Genomic DNA, 14820 nt, shown 5'->3' with positions numbered 1-14820 from the left:
CAAAGTGTATGCAGTGAGAGGAGAGACTCACTGCCCTTTATTAGCTTTCTGTCATCCTCAGACGTTGGTCATTTTTCTCTCCAAAAAGTAAAGCAAAGAACAGCTGTCCAAATATTGGTTATGGCTTAGCAGTCAATGGGGATTTCCACTCACAGAGATAATGAGTCTCTGACAAGTGAAGAGAGAAGTTGACAGGGCTGATGTCAGAAGTTTTGGTTCCTTAAGCAAAACTACATTAGGATACTCAAAGGAGGTCAAGAAGGCAGGAATACTTGGCTGGAAATTCTGCTAGGAATAGAAACAAGCCAATTTCATTTCAGAACTAAGATGTCTGTAGGAACAGGTATTTTCCTAGTTGGGAAAGGCTTACGACTGGATTTTGGTCCATGCTCTTACTCTTTTATCTAGTACATAACGGAAAGGAGAAAGGCTGGAGTGTGCAGCATTTCAGTGAGTCTCAGCTGAACAACTCTGGGGGTGCTATAGCTGGTAGCAGCAGGGTAGGGCTAAAGGCCTGCTGTGAATGACACTGGAAGCCAGACTGATCCAGACAATCTTGGTATCAAGGGATTATAAAATGACCTGGTGCTAATTGCAAATTTGATCTCTAAAAGAGAAGATGAAGGTTAGAATTCTGCATTGATTAATGTAATTCATTGTCTACTCTGAGTGCTCAAAGCCTTCTCTGTAGCTTGGGTAGCAACCTGCAAACATTTCTCTATCTGTAGTGTTACCCTAATACTAGTGTGAGAATACCAGGTATTTCAACATAAGAAACATTTTCACTCCCGGTAGCAACATGCTTGGTTGTCTCTCCTAACCTAGTCCGGAGCAGTGTGTTCTGCCCCAGAGACACTTTAAAGAGGCCATCTGACTTGCAGAAGAAAACTGAAGCCAAGCTTCAATATCAATATCAGTCAACGAGAGGTAAGACGGAAAGGGAGGTTCTCATCAGTTGTAACTGAGGGCACAGTATCAGTCTGAAACTCCATATTTCACCATACATTTCGCCATTTCCAGCAAGCAGGAGTGAAACAGATTTTGAGAGCAAATGAAAGCTGGTTGCATATAATTCTTTTTTTTTTTTTTTTTTTTTTCCTGGTTTACTAGGCTCCATCCATCTCCCCGCTTCTTCACTGGAGACCATCCTACCTCTAAAACAAATCCCTGTTTTATTTGTGGGCAGAGCGGTATGGTAGCTGCTGCTACCTGTTTGCTCATCTCTGCTTTCCACTCCGACCATCTTTCCTCAGGCTGTCTAGACAGATTGCCCTAGATATAGAAACCTTCCCAATTCAAAACAGAATCAAGGGCAGTGTTTGCACTTAATGTTTTAGCTTTGACTAAACATTTAGTCACATTAAAGATAGTGGTTTAATAAAAAGATGTTCTAGTGGGATGCCTGCTTTGGTGGGTTCTCAGCTCACAGCATGTCCTGCCACTGTACGTGAGCCCCCCTCCCATGGCTCCCTCTGCTAATAGTGAAGGTAAGGGTTAGTCGTGAATATTACTTCACCTGACTGCTACACAGGCAGTGCCAGTGGGTAGCAGCTACTTCCAGTTTCCAGAAGATTAGAGTGAGTGTATAGGGTGCCACTCCTACGCTTCATTTTGCAAAAATCCTGTGAATCTCCAAAACCTTATAAAATTGGGGACTCATACACCAGCCTCACTTTCAGTGTTAATACGAGTGTATTTTAGATGTAAGGGAATCAGAAGTGATGAAATCTGATTTTAGTTGTAGTGGGTGTTCTCTGTGGCCTTTCTCAAGGGGGTTCATCTGTCCTTGCTGTCTCGAGCTTCTGTGCTTCCACATACAGTCCACATACAGTCGAGGCACGTTGGGGTTTTCTCTCCCATGTGATCTTTTGTTCAAAGTGGCATTACAGAAGCCACGGATGTTAAAGAGAAATAAAATGACAATTGGATCACTTTATACTGTCATCTGCATGCAAAGAGGGGACCTTTTTGTGTTTTGAACTCAGCATCTCGGTGTAGATTAAGGGGAATGACTCATGCTCTCCTATGTTGCTTGGACCTTTTATGTGAAGCTAATCTGTTTCAGACTCCAACTGCTGCTACCAAAACCCCTTCTTAGTGCTCACTGCAGAGAGCTGTTTGCAAAGTTAATCCAGCAAAATGTTGAACAAAATTGTTTGGATCATTGGTACTGTGTAGTTCTGGAGAAAAGAGAGAAAAGAAAAGATAAAAAATGGGAAGTCATTTGATAGTTTAGCCAGCATGTAGATACTGCTCCTGGAATTTAACATTCAGGTATGATAGTGTAAGGGATAAATATTCTTCAAAACCAAAACTGTTTCTTATTACCAAGTAGGTCATATTTCCAGCAACTGTTTCTCAATATGTAAATATGAGCAGTGATTGCTTTAGAATAGATATAATTATATATTCAACAGAATGCATAATTTTTCACAATGAACCATAGTTAGTTTTATCTGAAAATTAGTGATTACCATTTTGGTGTTAATTACGGAGTACTAAATACATCGTCACTGTTTAGACTCATTTGTGTTTCACATACTCCAAGTCACTTCTGAAATAACCAATGTCACGTCGTGATTTTAAAGATATTAAAAACTTGATTAGAAAATATTCTTGCAAAGGAAGGATTAATGTTTAGATTAGGACCTCTGACAACTAAAGATTCATCTTACACTTAGCTCTACATGAGCAACCTTACTCTAAGCACAGTAAGTATTTTGCTCTTACATGTATGGCTATTCTGTGAGTGTCCATGAGAGATCCGGGTCTGGGGGGAAACCAGAGGGAAGAGAATGGTAACATTAGCAGGTTTTATTCTGGATACGTACACTTGCTTCTGTGCCTTTCTCTCTCTGCATGCCATGTAGGTAGGGAACCATGTAGGATTTAATGTGAGGTCTGAGAGAGTGTGGATGGTCTCAGTGAAGTATTATACAGAGTGGAAAGCTTGTGAGTGAAAGAGTGAACTAACATCTCTGAAAACGAATGCCTGTTATACAGAAAAAATACAAGTCGGTATGAACTTCTGTGTGCAGCCCACTTCGTTTCATCCTCCTGGATGGTTCTGTGAAATGTGGATGAGAAATGCTGACAGCCCTTCCTCCAAGTGAGGGAGAGAAAAGTCTTACCTCCTGCTATCTGGGTCACGATAAAATCATCCTGGTGAAGGCTTTCTTCTACACACCTTATTCTAACACATTTGCGCTCAAAAGTGCACTTGAGTTTGGTCAGAGATGATTGGTTCAGTCTAGCAAGCATGGCTATATGCGTTTACTGAAGTGCTTTGCTAAATTCCTGTTACGTTGTGGGGTAGGATTGTGTGGGCTGGAGAGGCCAGCCTGTCTTTAGGAGGAGCTGACACAGACGTGTCGATTATCCAACATTTTCATTAGTATCAGTGGGGAGATTTGAATGTGGAATAAGTTGTGAGTGAAGAAACCAGACAAGGGCAAAATACATACCCAAGGATCATTAGTATTCAACTTAAGACTAACTTCTGTGGGAACATATATGTACTCATGGCAATATCCTGAAAATAATTGCATACATATGTATGTTAGACACACCCTCCAGTGGTATCAATAGACTTCCCCTAAGCTTTATGTTGAGTTGCAAATTAAGGGAATAGACTTTATTTTAAGAGTGTTGAACACATGGCTGCCATCCAATAACTTCAGTATGGCACCCACCCAAGAAAGTGCTCCAAGGCAGCCTAATCAGGACAAAATTCCTGGCAAAAGTACATTTTGAGACAAGGCTTGCTCTCTTTTTCCAAAGTAGAAAACTCCTTTGATGGGAGGCACAGAGAGTGTTTAAGAACATTCTCAGGTGCCTTTTTTTTTTTGCAAACTGAAAATCAAGCTCAAAGAGCTGGGAAGGAAAATTGTAGGACTCATTTTAACGCTTTTCCTGATCCAGTTGGGCAGTGGAGGCTGAGTAACAGCCAGCTGATTTCATTTTAGTTCTCTTTTTTTTTCACTTCTGTCAATAGGCACAAGCTCATAACATTACAGAAGGTTTTAATTCTGCTCTGTAAACATGAATGGTGCCTCAAACTTAAACTGTATCATAAAGGTGAGTTAATTCTCTCATAATGGGCTAACCAGCTTTCATTTTCTACCAATATACATTTCAAAATGCTGGTTTGGGTTTTGTGTTGGGGTCCGTGTGCTTTCCCCACACCCAGACCCACAATGTTTTATTGGTTCTGTACTGCTCTTCATGCTTTGCACAGTCCAGTTCTAGTAAATGGCTATACTCAAGAGTTGTGGTTTGTGGCAAAAGACGTAATGTGTTGGAGAAGAGACGGGAATGACTCAGTAACTCGGATGTGGTGTGATTTGCTCAGCGTGCCCAACAGTGCAGCAGCATAGTGCAAACAGGCTGCAGAGGATGGGTGTCCTGGGCTGGGGGAGCTGCAGTGGCTCCAGTGGCCCTGCAGGTTCTTCACTGGTAAATAACAGAAATGGGACTAAGACAAAGTGTTCTCCATCAACTCTGTGAGGAGTGGGTTTGGAAGGAAGGTGTGGCTTCAGGTCTGCTGACATAGAAACACTTTGCCTCCTTCTAACTTCACAGAAAGCCAAACACATTAGACCTGCCAGAAATGTGACATTCAGAAATAAAGCACAAGCTGCTCTGGTCAGATGAGTGAGAGCCCTCCAGGAACACCCAATCAGGATGAAAATGCACCAAGGAACTTGAAAACTAACAATGAGATGAAGTTTGATATTAAACTTTGGTTTTGGAAAATTAGTTTAATATCTCATTCCCTAGACTAATAAACACTGTGTTTTTTTTTTTCTTGAAAAAACAAACAGCTCTTCTAAACATGGACATTTTCCTCCTATTTTCAGTCCAGACATAATTTTTGCAAATGGATGAGCATATGATTAAAAATAAAAAAAGCAGAACACAGTAGTCACCCGTATATATCAATTCTCTAATTAGGGGAGATTAAAAAGTAAATAAATGAAAGTGTCAAGTTCTTATGTTAGTAATATATTTCATTTATAGCATACATAAGGTAGGTTGGAGAGCCTGCATTTTTGAAATAAAGATCTCCTTTTTTTAAGACTCTTGTTATCTGATTCTTGTTGTCTTGGATATCATGTTCAGCAAGTAGAAAAATAACATAATTCCAAGAGAGGAACGTAATAAAACTTTTATTAATGCTATATTAAACAGGGGCTGCTAACATAGGTGGATTGGGATTCTTGCTTTTTGTCCGTTTTTTTTTTTTTATAAATTAAGTTCAGACCAAACTTGAGTGTTTCTTAGCTGCCAGATAGCCTAGAACATTCATTCTGGCCTCCCATATTCCAAGGAAATAACTTTGTGTTTAAAAGATGAAAGGGACACAGGCAAACCAAACATCACATGAACCTGAAGGACAAAATGACCCAGGACCATTAAAGAAGTTATGGAAACTGCAGCTTAGAAAATTACTCCCAAAAGGCAACTACACTTCTAGAAGCCCTTGGGCCTTCCCTGTTTGGAGCCCACCCTGAAAAGGACACAGCAGTGTCTGCCCAGGCCTTGAAATAGCGTGCAAGGGCTTATGCACATGAAAGCCGCAGTGGGATGATGCTGTCATGAGCTTGGAGGTGACAGCCTGGATCCCCAGTGGTAGGTGATGTGCAGGAGGAACAGGAGACGACACCTCGGAGAGGTCTTCAGAGCTGCTGCACTTCTGCAGGAGAAAAGAGGCTGGAGCAGAGGCGAAACAGCCTGGCGAGCTGGCAATTAAGGCAACAAATGAAGCAGGAGCCAGGGAAAGGTACAGAAAGGGAGGTGAGGCTCTGGAGGCAAGCCCACTGAGGGAAACAGGGAGACGAAGTGATGAGCAAAACAGGAGACCATGGTTATATTTCAGAAAGGGAAAAAAAGGTCTTATTACAGCAGTTTTTAAGGCACTAGCTGCTGTTGCGCCTGCAGTTCCATGTGGCCACATCTCTGTAGCGACTGGGTACATGCTCTGGGCTTCTGTCCTTTCTTGCGTACAACTCCCACAGGCTTTGGACCTTGCTATTACAGGTATTCAGGCTTAAAAAATGTCAGCAGCAAAGTTAGAAACCTGTAGCTATTAGAATAATGGGAGATCCCTAGAGAGAGAGCAAACATGGCTATGTAGAGAATTTATTAACAGCAAGAATAGAAGCCTGTATCAGCACTTTCCTGGTGGATAAATCAGTGGGTTTGCTAATGATGTTTCGGTTCTCTTGATTGAATTGGATTTGTAAGACAAAAATGCAGCTGCAGACTGAATTGCTTTATATGACAAGAGAATAATGAGCAGCCAATCCTGAACACCCAGGGTTTCTGTATACATGGGATAATTTAGCTTCCGTTCTTCTTGTTATTATTTTATATGCAAATGAATTTATCAATGCCTTTATATAATCACTTCCTGGATCACATTTATTCTAGAGTTTTTGCCTGTTTGTGTGCAAGAGAAATTTCTTCCCCTCGTTTTAGCCAGGGTTCAACACTAAATCCTAGTCCTGCTGGAGCCTGTGGGAGATATCACCCATTCAGAGGACATTGAAAGTGAACAGAAAATACTGGAACTGCCTGTGGTTATGAGGGAGCTATTATTTATTTGGAGACAGGGCCCATTACCTTATGCTATTATCGGCATGTTACATGTGCTGAGTTTTGCATATTTGATGTTTACTTAACATGCATATCAGGTTCTTTTAACAGTAGTGTTTTGGAGATGATCTGGCAAAGTGCCCTCTTCAGCTTCTTGCTAGGTTGTTCTCTGGGGTTCCAGCCAGCAAATCTCTGTGTTTTAAGCTTTAAACGGGCTACTGCTCCCCCTCCGAAGGATCACGCTGAGCTGAAGCAATGCCCGCTGAAAAAGTAGAAAACAGGATGCCAGCTGGCAAAGAGGGCTGAAAAGAGAGAAAAAAAGAGATAAAATAATTCTTAAATTGAGAAACTGCCTTAGCAACGTCCTCATCTGCTGGGTGGGAATAGATCATGGTTGCCTGGTTGGTCTTTCAAATGGCTGAGCTCCTAAATTACAGTTACGCCTTGCCATTGGAGAGATGGAGTTGACAGAGATGTACTGTTGAGACACACTATAAATTAAACAGATGGATTGTGAAGCCCAGGCTCTGTATCCAGTAATTGTTCCTCCCACTAGGGGAAAGTCTTACAAAAGCTTCCCCTGATGCTCAACAGGATCGTGGTGGTTTCATTGCACTGAGGCTTTAGAAAGGCTTTAGTCAGAAGTTAAAACAAGTGGGAATATTTACTGTGGGTGATTGACTGGAGTCTACCCAGACTGGGGAGAGATGAACTGGCAGCGACACCCTTCCCACCACTTGCACAGCAGTGAGGAAGTCTTGTGGTTTCATTAGGAAAAGAGGAGACAGTGATCTTCCCTCAGCCACCGACAGCTCAGGGACAACGCTGTGGGGAGGTTCTCAGTACTTTCTGTTTTCAGCATTCATGGTGCCAGAGGCGCTGACTTTTTTCTGGTCATCTAGATTGGTCCTTCTCACTTGCTCTGCTGACTACTGAGTGCCTGGGCAACATTTCGTGCCCTACATGTGGGAGGCAGACAGGAGTGTAGGAGCAGAGAGATGAGAGCAGAATCAGGCTGCAGAAGAGCATGAGTTGGGGCGGAGGGATACAAGCTAAGCAGGAGCCTTTGTAAAAAAGATGAGGGAGTAAGCCCACCACCATAGGTGGACTGAAAATGACTGAGGTAAGAGAAACCCTGTAAACTGCTTGGCTGGATCCTCAGAGATCTGAAGTATGATGGACATTGCCAGAAAAATGCATCACAGTGCATATCCATTTAATTCCAGGTCTCTTCCTGGGGATGGCAGCAGCGGGGGAGGAAGTGTAGGCGTTTTTCCTACATTCAGTATGCATTCAGATGTTATTTCAAGCCCTCCAAAGTGAGGCTGCTAAGCTGTTCAACATTTTAAATGTTGCTCAGTTAAGAAGTATAAAAAACCCACCCAAATTTTATTTCTGGAAACCAAGAAATTAAAATAATATTGGAAAATCAACAAACCAAACTCAATTTTTTTTGACACTTCTTCTTCACAGTTTTTATGATAATTTTGGGCACTTTACTAGAAAAAAAAAAGTCTGCATTGTACTTGAGATTCTGCTGTATGTTTTCTAGCACTATAGTGGTTTTACATAAATTTCATGCTTCGAAAGCCTGGCATAAAGAAAGTTAAACTAGCAAAACTAAAGTGTTCAATTACTGGTTTTTAAGATGGTTTTTTAAAGTTTCAATGATATAAACTGTTGATATGTTTTATTCCAGTAGGACATGGTATCTTCTTGGACTGAAGTGAACAATTCTGTTATGCTGACAGGGACTATCACACTGCAGGTTATGCCTGGAATGACACTGTCCACAATGTAACATAAGCCACTAGTGCAGTTAATCATTACCAATGTATTTACCACAAAAAAACCCAAAACAAAACAAAAACCACCACAAAAAAAAAAACAACAATAAAAACCAAAAAAAACCGCCAAAAAACGTTAGCCACAACCATACTGGAGAAACAGATTTCCTTTTGCTAGACAACACTGCTAGACTAAAAGAGCTATTGAAGGGAAGAGACTACAGTAAGGCAGCTCTTTTCCTTCTTCCAAACAAGATTTAACTGCTGTTGGCAGGGAAAGTATAGGACATCTTTCTAGAGCAGGTCTGCATAGTGAAACACACTTGTGAAGGGCAAATAACTAACTTATTTAAAAACTCTCTACAGAAGCACTTCTGCACTCCAGAGATACATGTTTATACTCTCCCACTTGAGCTGCAGGTGACCTGAAGAGGGATCTGCTCAACAGAACCAGCAAAGGAGGGAGCCCTGAGCACTTATTTTGTCAGTCATTTTCTCTATTTTCTTTGCTAGTAGAGGAGAGCAGTTCTGGAGTAAGAACTTTCTGTAGCACAGTGCAGCTGTTCTTTCTGGTGTGTCCCTGAAATGAATTAATCTTCTGGCATTTATGATATCATGGTCTGTGGCCATGGCACCCAGTCACATCACATACAATCACACACTCAGCATCATGGCTTTCAGAGCAAGAGCAAGCCTTGAAAGTATGGCAGTATGGTTTGCATGTTCCAAGATCATTGTCCAGCAAAAAAAAGATAACATAATGAAGACCACTGGATCGGTATATAATGATAAAAACAGCCACCACGAGTGCTACTCAGCTGCAGGGCTTCTTAGAGGAGGTGCCAAGGAAGGACTTCATGTGTGCCCCTGAAACACCCAGGGTGGTGACATCACAAACCAGCTGTGGCTCTGCTGAGACACAGCTCTGGGGCAGAGCAGTACAAATGAAAACGTCATGTTATGCTCTGGAAGACTCAATATAACAAATACTTTCTTGTCTCTAGCACAGGGTGATCTGGCATTACTGGAAATCCTGAATTCATTAACAGATATATAGAAAATTGTTAAAAAGTCATTAATATTACTGATGTCCAAGATGTAATAATTATGCAACACCTATATTTTTTAATTGCTTTTGGTTTACAGTCCATTTCAGATTTATATTCTGCACTCATGTAAAAATTATTCTGTTTAGAGAAACTCATCGAACTTTTGTGTTTCAAGTGCATTGCAGCATAACTGGCTGTCATTTTAGCTCAGCCTCACCACTTTGCATGAAAGGAGGACAGTGGAATAGGAACCTTTGGTTATTACTCAACCACTTCATGGAATATGCTACAGACCAGGACTGTGGCCTTTGATGAATTATTTCTTAAGTAAAAACACACTTCAAGCATTTACTTCTGTCACAACAGTAACCACTTTCCTTCTGTCCAGGGGGCAGAACCATAATTAAATTAATTATGTACCATAATTAATACAAAAACCCCCCAAATCTGTACCTGCATTTAGATTTTTGGAGCTCTCTGACAAAGGACAAACTTGTGGTAGTCTTGATACTTTATTGTGCTTTGCAGGCGAGAAGCAGGCCATGCAGTCTTAACTAGCATAAGTGAGAGTGACAGGACATGGAACTTGTTCTAAAGTGGAGCCTAATTAGTTTCTGAAATGTATTAGATGATGGGGTTGCCGGAGGTAGCAAAAACTAGACATGATGACCCACGAGATCTTTTCCTGTCTAGTGCAAACGATGGGAATAAGACTTAGCTATGTGAGAATAAAAATTAATGAAGTACAAGGCATGGACTTTTTCTCGCTGGATGCTGTACATGTCTAGACCAAAAGGGCTGATTGAATCTTGGGCCTCCAATTGCTGCTACAGTCCACATCGAAGCAAAGGGTTTCAACCTGAATTGTGCAAGTATGCTCCTCGGCACAGCGTCTGCAAACCTGCAAACTCAAGACACTAACTTTTACACAGACAAGAGCAATGAAAATTCACTAGGAATCTTGGGATAAACCCATCCGCAAGTTTGCCCAAAATGGGTGTTACCTCCTCTGTTCTGCAAGGAAAATAAACACATGCTTTTCTAGATGTTTTGTAACAGAGAAAGCTGGCTAACGTGCCTGATGAAAGAAATGCAATGGCACTGTTTTTATACCAAAGCAGGAAAAATCCTTGAAGGCTCTGAGTACTACCAAAAATGTGCTCCTATTTTCTCTTCTAGCGGTGGCAACATTGCCTTACGAATGCTCATGCCTGTGGAGTTTGCCACCTCTAGACCTGCTCATCTGATTGCACAGGTGACTGCTTCCCTTAATCTTTTTCACAACAAATAAACTGGGTTACATTGAACAGCTTATTAGTAGGGCTCTTCCAACTCGACTCCTTTTGACTTACATCAAGGGAGTGATCACGCAATTAAGAGCTGGCGGCAGACCTTGATGACAGTAAACATTGGTGGAGCTGAGCCATGGGGGTGATTTCTGTAACTAGGAAAAAGGATGCATGGGAAAGCCTAAAGCTGAACCTCAGGACTGGTATTTAAATCTTGATCTGCAGTATAAGCATATAGAAAGATTCTAAAAATCACTATAAACAGATCAGAAGTCTAGTTAGCTTCCTATGCCATCACCCCATGTCAGTTGCCTAGAGGACAATATAAGAAAATTCCATGAATAAAGCAATATTTTGTTACCCCTTCCCAGCTTCCAGTAAGGTGCAGCTTAGGGATGTCCCAAGACAGTGGTGTAACTTAATTTTTAACAGCCCCTGATAGACTTTTGCCTCACATCTTTATTGAACACAGATTTTGGTAAACTGTTGTTTTTATTTAAAACAAAGTCTAAAAATAAAGGAGGACCACTTTGAACTCTATTTGGAAAAAATCCTTACCAATCCTTTCTACTTTTCTCATCCTTTCCTCCCCACAAAGGTATTTCTTTGGGATGGCTGTAAACAACAGTCATGGGGATAGCAGTTTTGTGTATTTTGGCTTTTCAAAAGGCTTTGTAGGCAAAAGATCTCAGTGTAGTTTAGGGAACCAGCAGTGGTATTGGCATCATTAGGCTGAAAAGTATTTTCTTTTCAAAAACTACGTATGTTCTCACTTACTCTGTTTGCTTGCTTTCTTAGAAGAAAATGATTCATGCTTAAAGGGGAAAAAATCCTTCTGCGACTGTAATTAATAGAATCCATGCACAGAGAATCTCAATTACATGCTCAAAGCTCAAGATGAGCAAGTCTTTCCCCACTTTTTGGTCAAGTAGGATGTCTGCGCTGCTCCTGAGCTGCTGAAATTAATAGTTGAGGCTGATGCATGTGCACTCACCTGCTTCAAAGAATGGACTGAGTCCAAGCAATTCTTCCACTACAATAGTCAGGTCTCCAACAGAATACCTGAAGAGCAATGTCACTGTCTATCACCTACCCACCCAGAGCTCCACTGCACATGCCTCTGTGTACCAGCTCAGCAATTCCAAATATGTAAGAATATACAAAGGGATGTGAGGTCTTGAACTTCATACTCTACCTATAACCACCCTCCAGGAGCAGCTGAGACTCCCTCACAGGCTTCTACTTTACTTATAAGAAAGCCCACAAGAATTTATTTCCTTTGGAGTATCCAGGCAGGACCACAAGAGAGCAGGTTAGACAGGGTAGATGGTTGATGAATTAGCACACAAACATGAAGACAGAATTTTGCCACAGCATGAACATATTATTTATCAAATAGTGTATTTCCCAGTAACTTACGCTTTTAAGAAACCAGAAGGAAAACAGGGTTCTGGATGCTTCCTTTTGACAGACTGTATTTCAAATTTTGGGCAATAGTCTTGGCCCCTCTGTAATTCTGTCAGCCAAAATATTCAGACCAGCATGCCAAAAATCATACTTAAAAATCCAAATTTAAGCAGATAAATCAAAGCTTCTTGCTTTTCTCAAATTCTGTTCAAAGCATTGGACCCCTATTAACACAACAACAGATGAAGATGCCAATATTTGAAATGTATTTCATATAATGACTGAGAAGCTTTTGCAAAGAAAAAAAGACAAGTGAACAAATTGATATGGATTTTGTATGCGTTCATCCTTTACAAAGCCTGTTACAGAAACTTAGGGTGCTTTTTTTTAAAGCTTCTTCTAAGTACAAGATGTTTGCAGCTAGCCATTATATAAGGATATAATCAAAAAGGATGAATACTTACCAATAAGGTTGATTAAAAGAAGTTACACTCATCAAAATTGTTTAATCTCTTCTCAATTTGACTGTATACATAGACATACTAAATTGTAAGCTGCTTTAAAGGGAAGTAATTCTAAAAGGATGAGTGTTCTTGACAATGTCACCAGTTGTTGTGGTTTTAAGGCCACCTGGCAACTAAGCACCACACAGCCTCTTGCTCTCTCCTCCCCTCGGGGGGTGGTCCTCACAGTCTTCCCCTGCTCCAATGTGAGTCCTTCCCATGGGCCACAGTTCTCCAATAACTGCTCTGATGTGGGTCCCTTCCATAGAGCCATGGCCTCCTTTGGACACAGTCACCTCCTCCAGGGCGGGATCTGCTCCACTGTTAAATCTCCATGACCTTTAGGCAAGCTCTGCTCTCCATGGACTGCACGGGGAGCGTCACCACAATCTTCACAAGGGGCTGCAGGAGAATCTCTGCTCCAGCACCTCCTCTCTCTTCTTTCTCTTCCCTGACATTCATGTCTGCGTAGGTGTTTCTCTCACACCCTACTCCTCTCTCTGCTGCAGGTTCTTTCACTGGCTCCTGAGAAACTCATGGCTCTTGGGCATGGGCTGTGCTGGGTCAGCTGGGCCATGGCTCCGCAGACTGGGTTGCAGCAGAGGCTGGGCAGGCAGGCAGGCAGGCAGGCAGCTGGACAGACGGGCTGGAGCGGGCTGGGCACTGCCCAGGGCTGCACTACTGCTCCCTGCCCTGTGTCCCTTCTTAAACAGGTTATTCGAAGAGGCGCTGACTGGCTCGGCCTTGGCCAGAGGCAAGTCCAGCTTGGAGCTGGGGAAACTTCCAGCAGTTTCGCACAGGGGCCATTTCTGTAGTCCCCTCCCCCACTACCAAAGCCTTGGAGGTGGGGGAACTTCTACCAGTTTCTCACAGGAACCATCACTGTAGCCCCTCCCTCACCACACAAAACCACAACACCAATGCATAAGAGTAAGCAGTTTTTCTTTCATTAGAAAACATAGAGGTTACTACTTCGTTTGTATGTTAAATTTATACTATGCCAGAAAAGTTTTTTTAATGTCTTTTAAGAATGCTTTCAGTAGGAAAGACCCATTACCATTTTTCTCCAATCTTCAAAGCATCTTCAGCCAATCACACACTCTTCTTCTGAAGATGAGGCTGGTTTGCATATTTGCATGTAGCAAATGAGGAAACCAGTTTCTGAAATTAAGATTAATTGTTTGTATGACAACTTGTACTTGAGACTTCATGGTGTAATTCCTTCTACTGGAGCTGGGAAAACCTCATGAGAAATAGCACCACCAGAAAGTGAAGAATTCTCTTTGAGCAGAACTGTGCAAGCAGTCGGTGTAACTAAAAGCAATAGTGCAATGTTCTGGACAAGGAAGAACCAAGCCTGCAACATCACAGGCATAACACTGTATCAAAAAAAAAAAAAGTGTACATGGTCCCATGACTGAGGATTGCAGCATAATACATACATGCAAGAAAGGTGAATGTTACAGACACTCTGACTGAACAGCCACTTCTGAGTTGCAGTTGCATTGCTTCTATGACCACATGTTTATGTGAGATATTTCTTAGAAATGTAAAATGACACAGGACATGAAGTAAAAGAACTGCAACACAAAATCTCCAAGTTCCACTGAACTACCAGCTAAATGGGACATCTGGCCAACTACTGGCAACAGTCCATCCCCTGAAAGTCAGGAGCAGTAAAGAGATTATTTACCAGCAACTCTAAGTCTGCAGTAGTGCATTCCTCCCTTTCAGGCCTTAGTACATAGTTCCTAGGGAAAATGTCATCCAGCTCTCTCTACTTCCAACCTCATGAAGCATGTTAAACCCTCTTAGAAATAGTTTAAAGAACCAAGGGCAAGGAAATTTCTTGTGTGTTTTATCTGAAGTAGGAAAGGAATTCAATGTTTGTCTTGTAAGAGGTCTCTACAAATACTTTTGGAAATCAGAATTTCTGCTTCTGCTAGCAGAACCAATTGGATGCAGAAACAACCACAGCAAGAACTGGGAACTGGGTTGAAAAGTAAGAGCCCAGTCCTACCCACCCTTTCTTTCTTCTGTTCTGAACTGCATATGGGAGACACCATCACCACACTGGAAACATTTCAAATAGGAACAGAGATCTATGCACATTAATCTGGGAGAGAGTTTTCCCCCAGCAGATGCAACAGCCCTCCCATTCATTTTGTGCCATACATAAGCATGTGTG

Source organism: Pterocles gutturalis, unplaced genomic scaffold (genome assembly GCF_000699245.1).
Source record: "Pterocles gutturalis isolate BGI_N339 unplaced genomic scaffold, ASM69924v1 scaffold22191, whole genome shotgun sequence".
NCBI lineage: Eukaryota > Metazoa > Chordata > Aves > Pterocliformes > Pteroclidae > Pterocles > Pterocles gutturalis.
Note: the sequence above shows the minus strand (reverse complement) of the source record.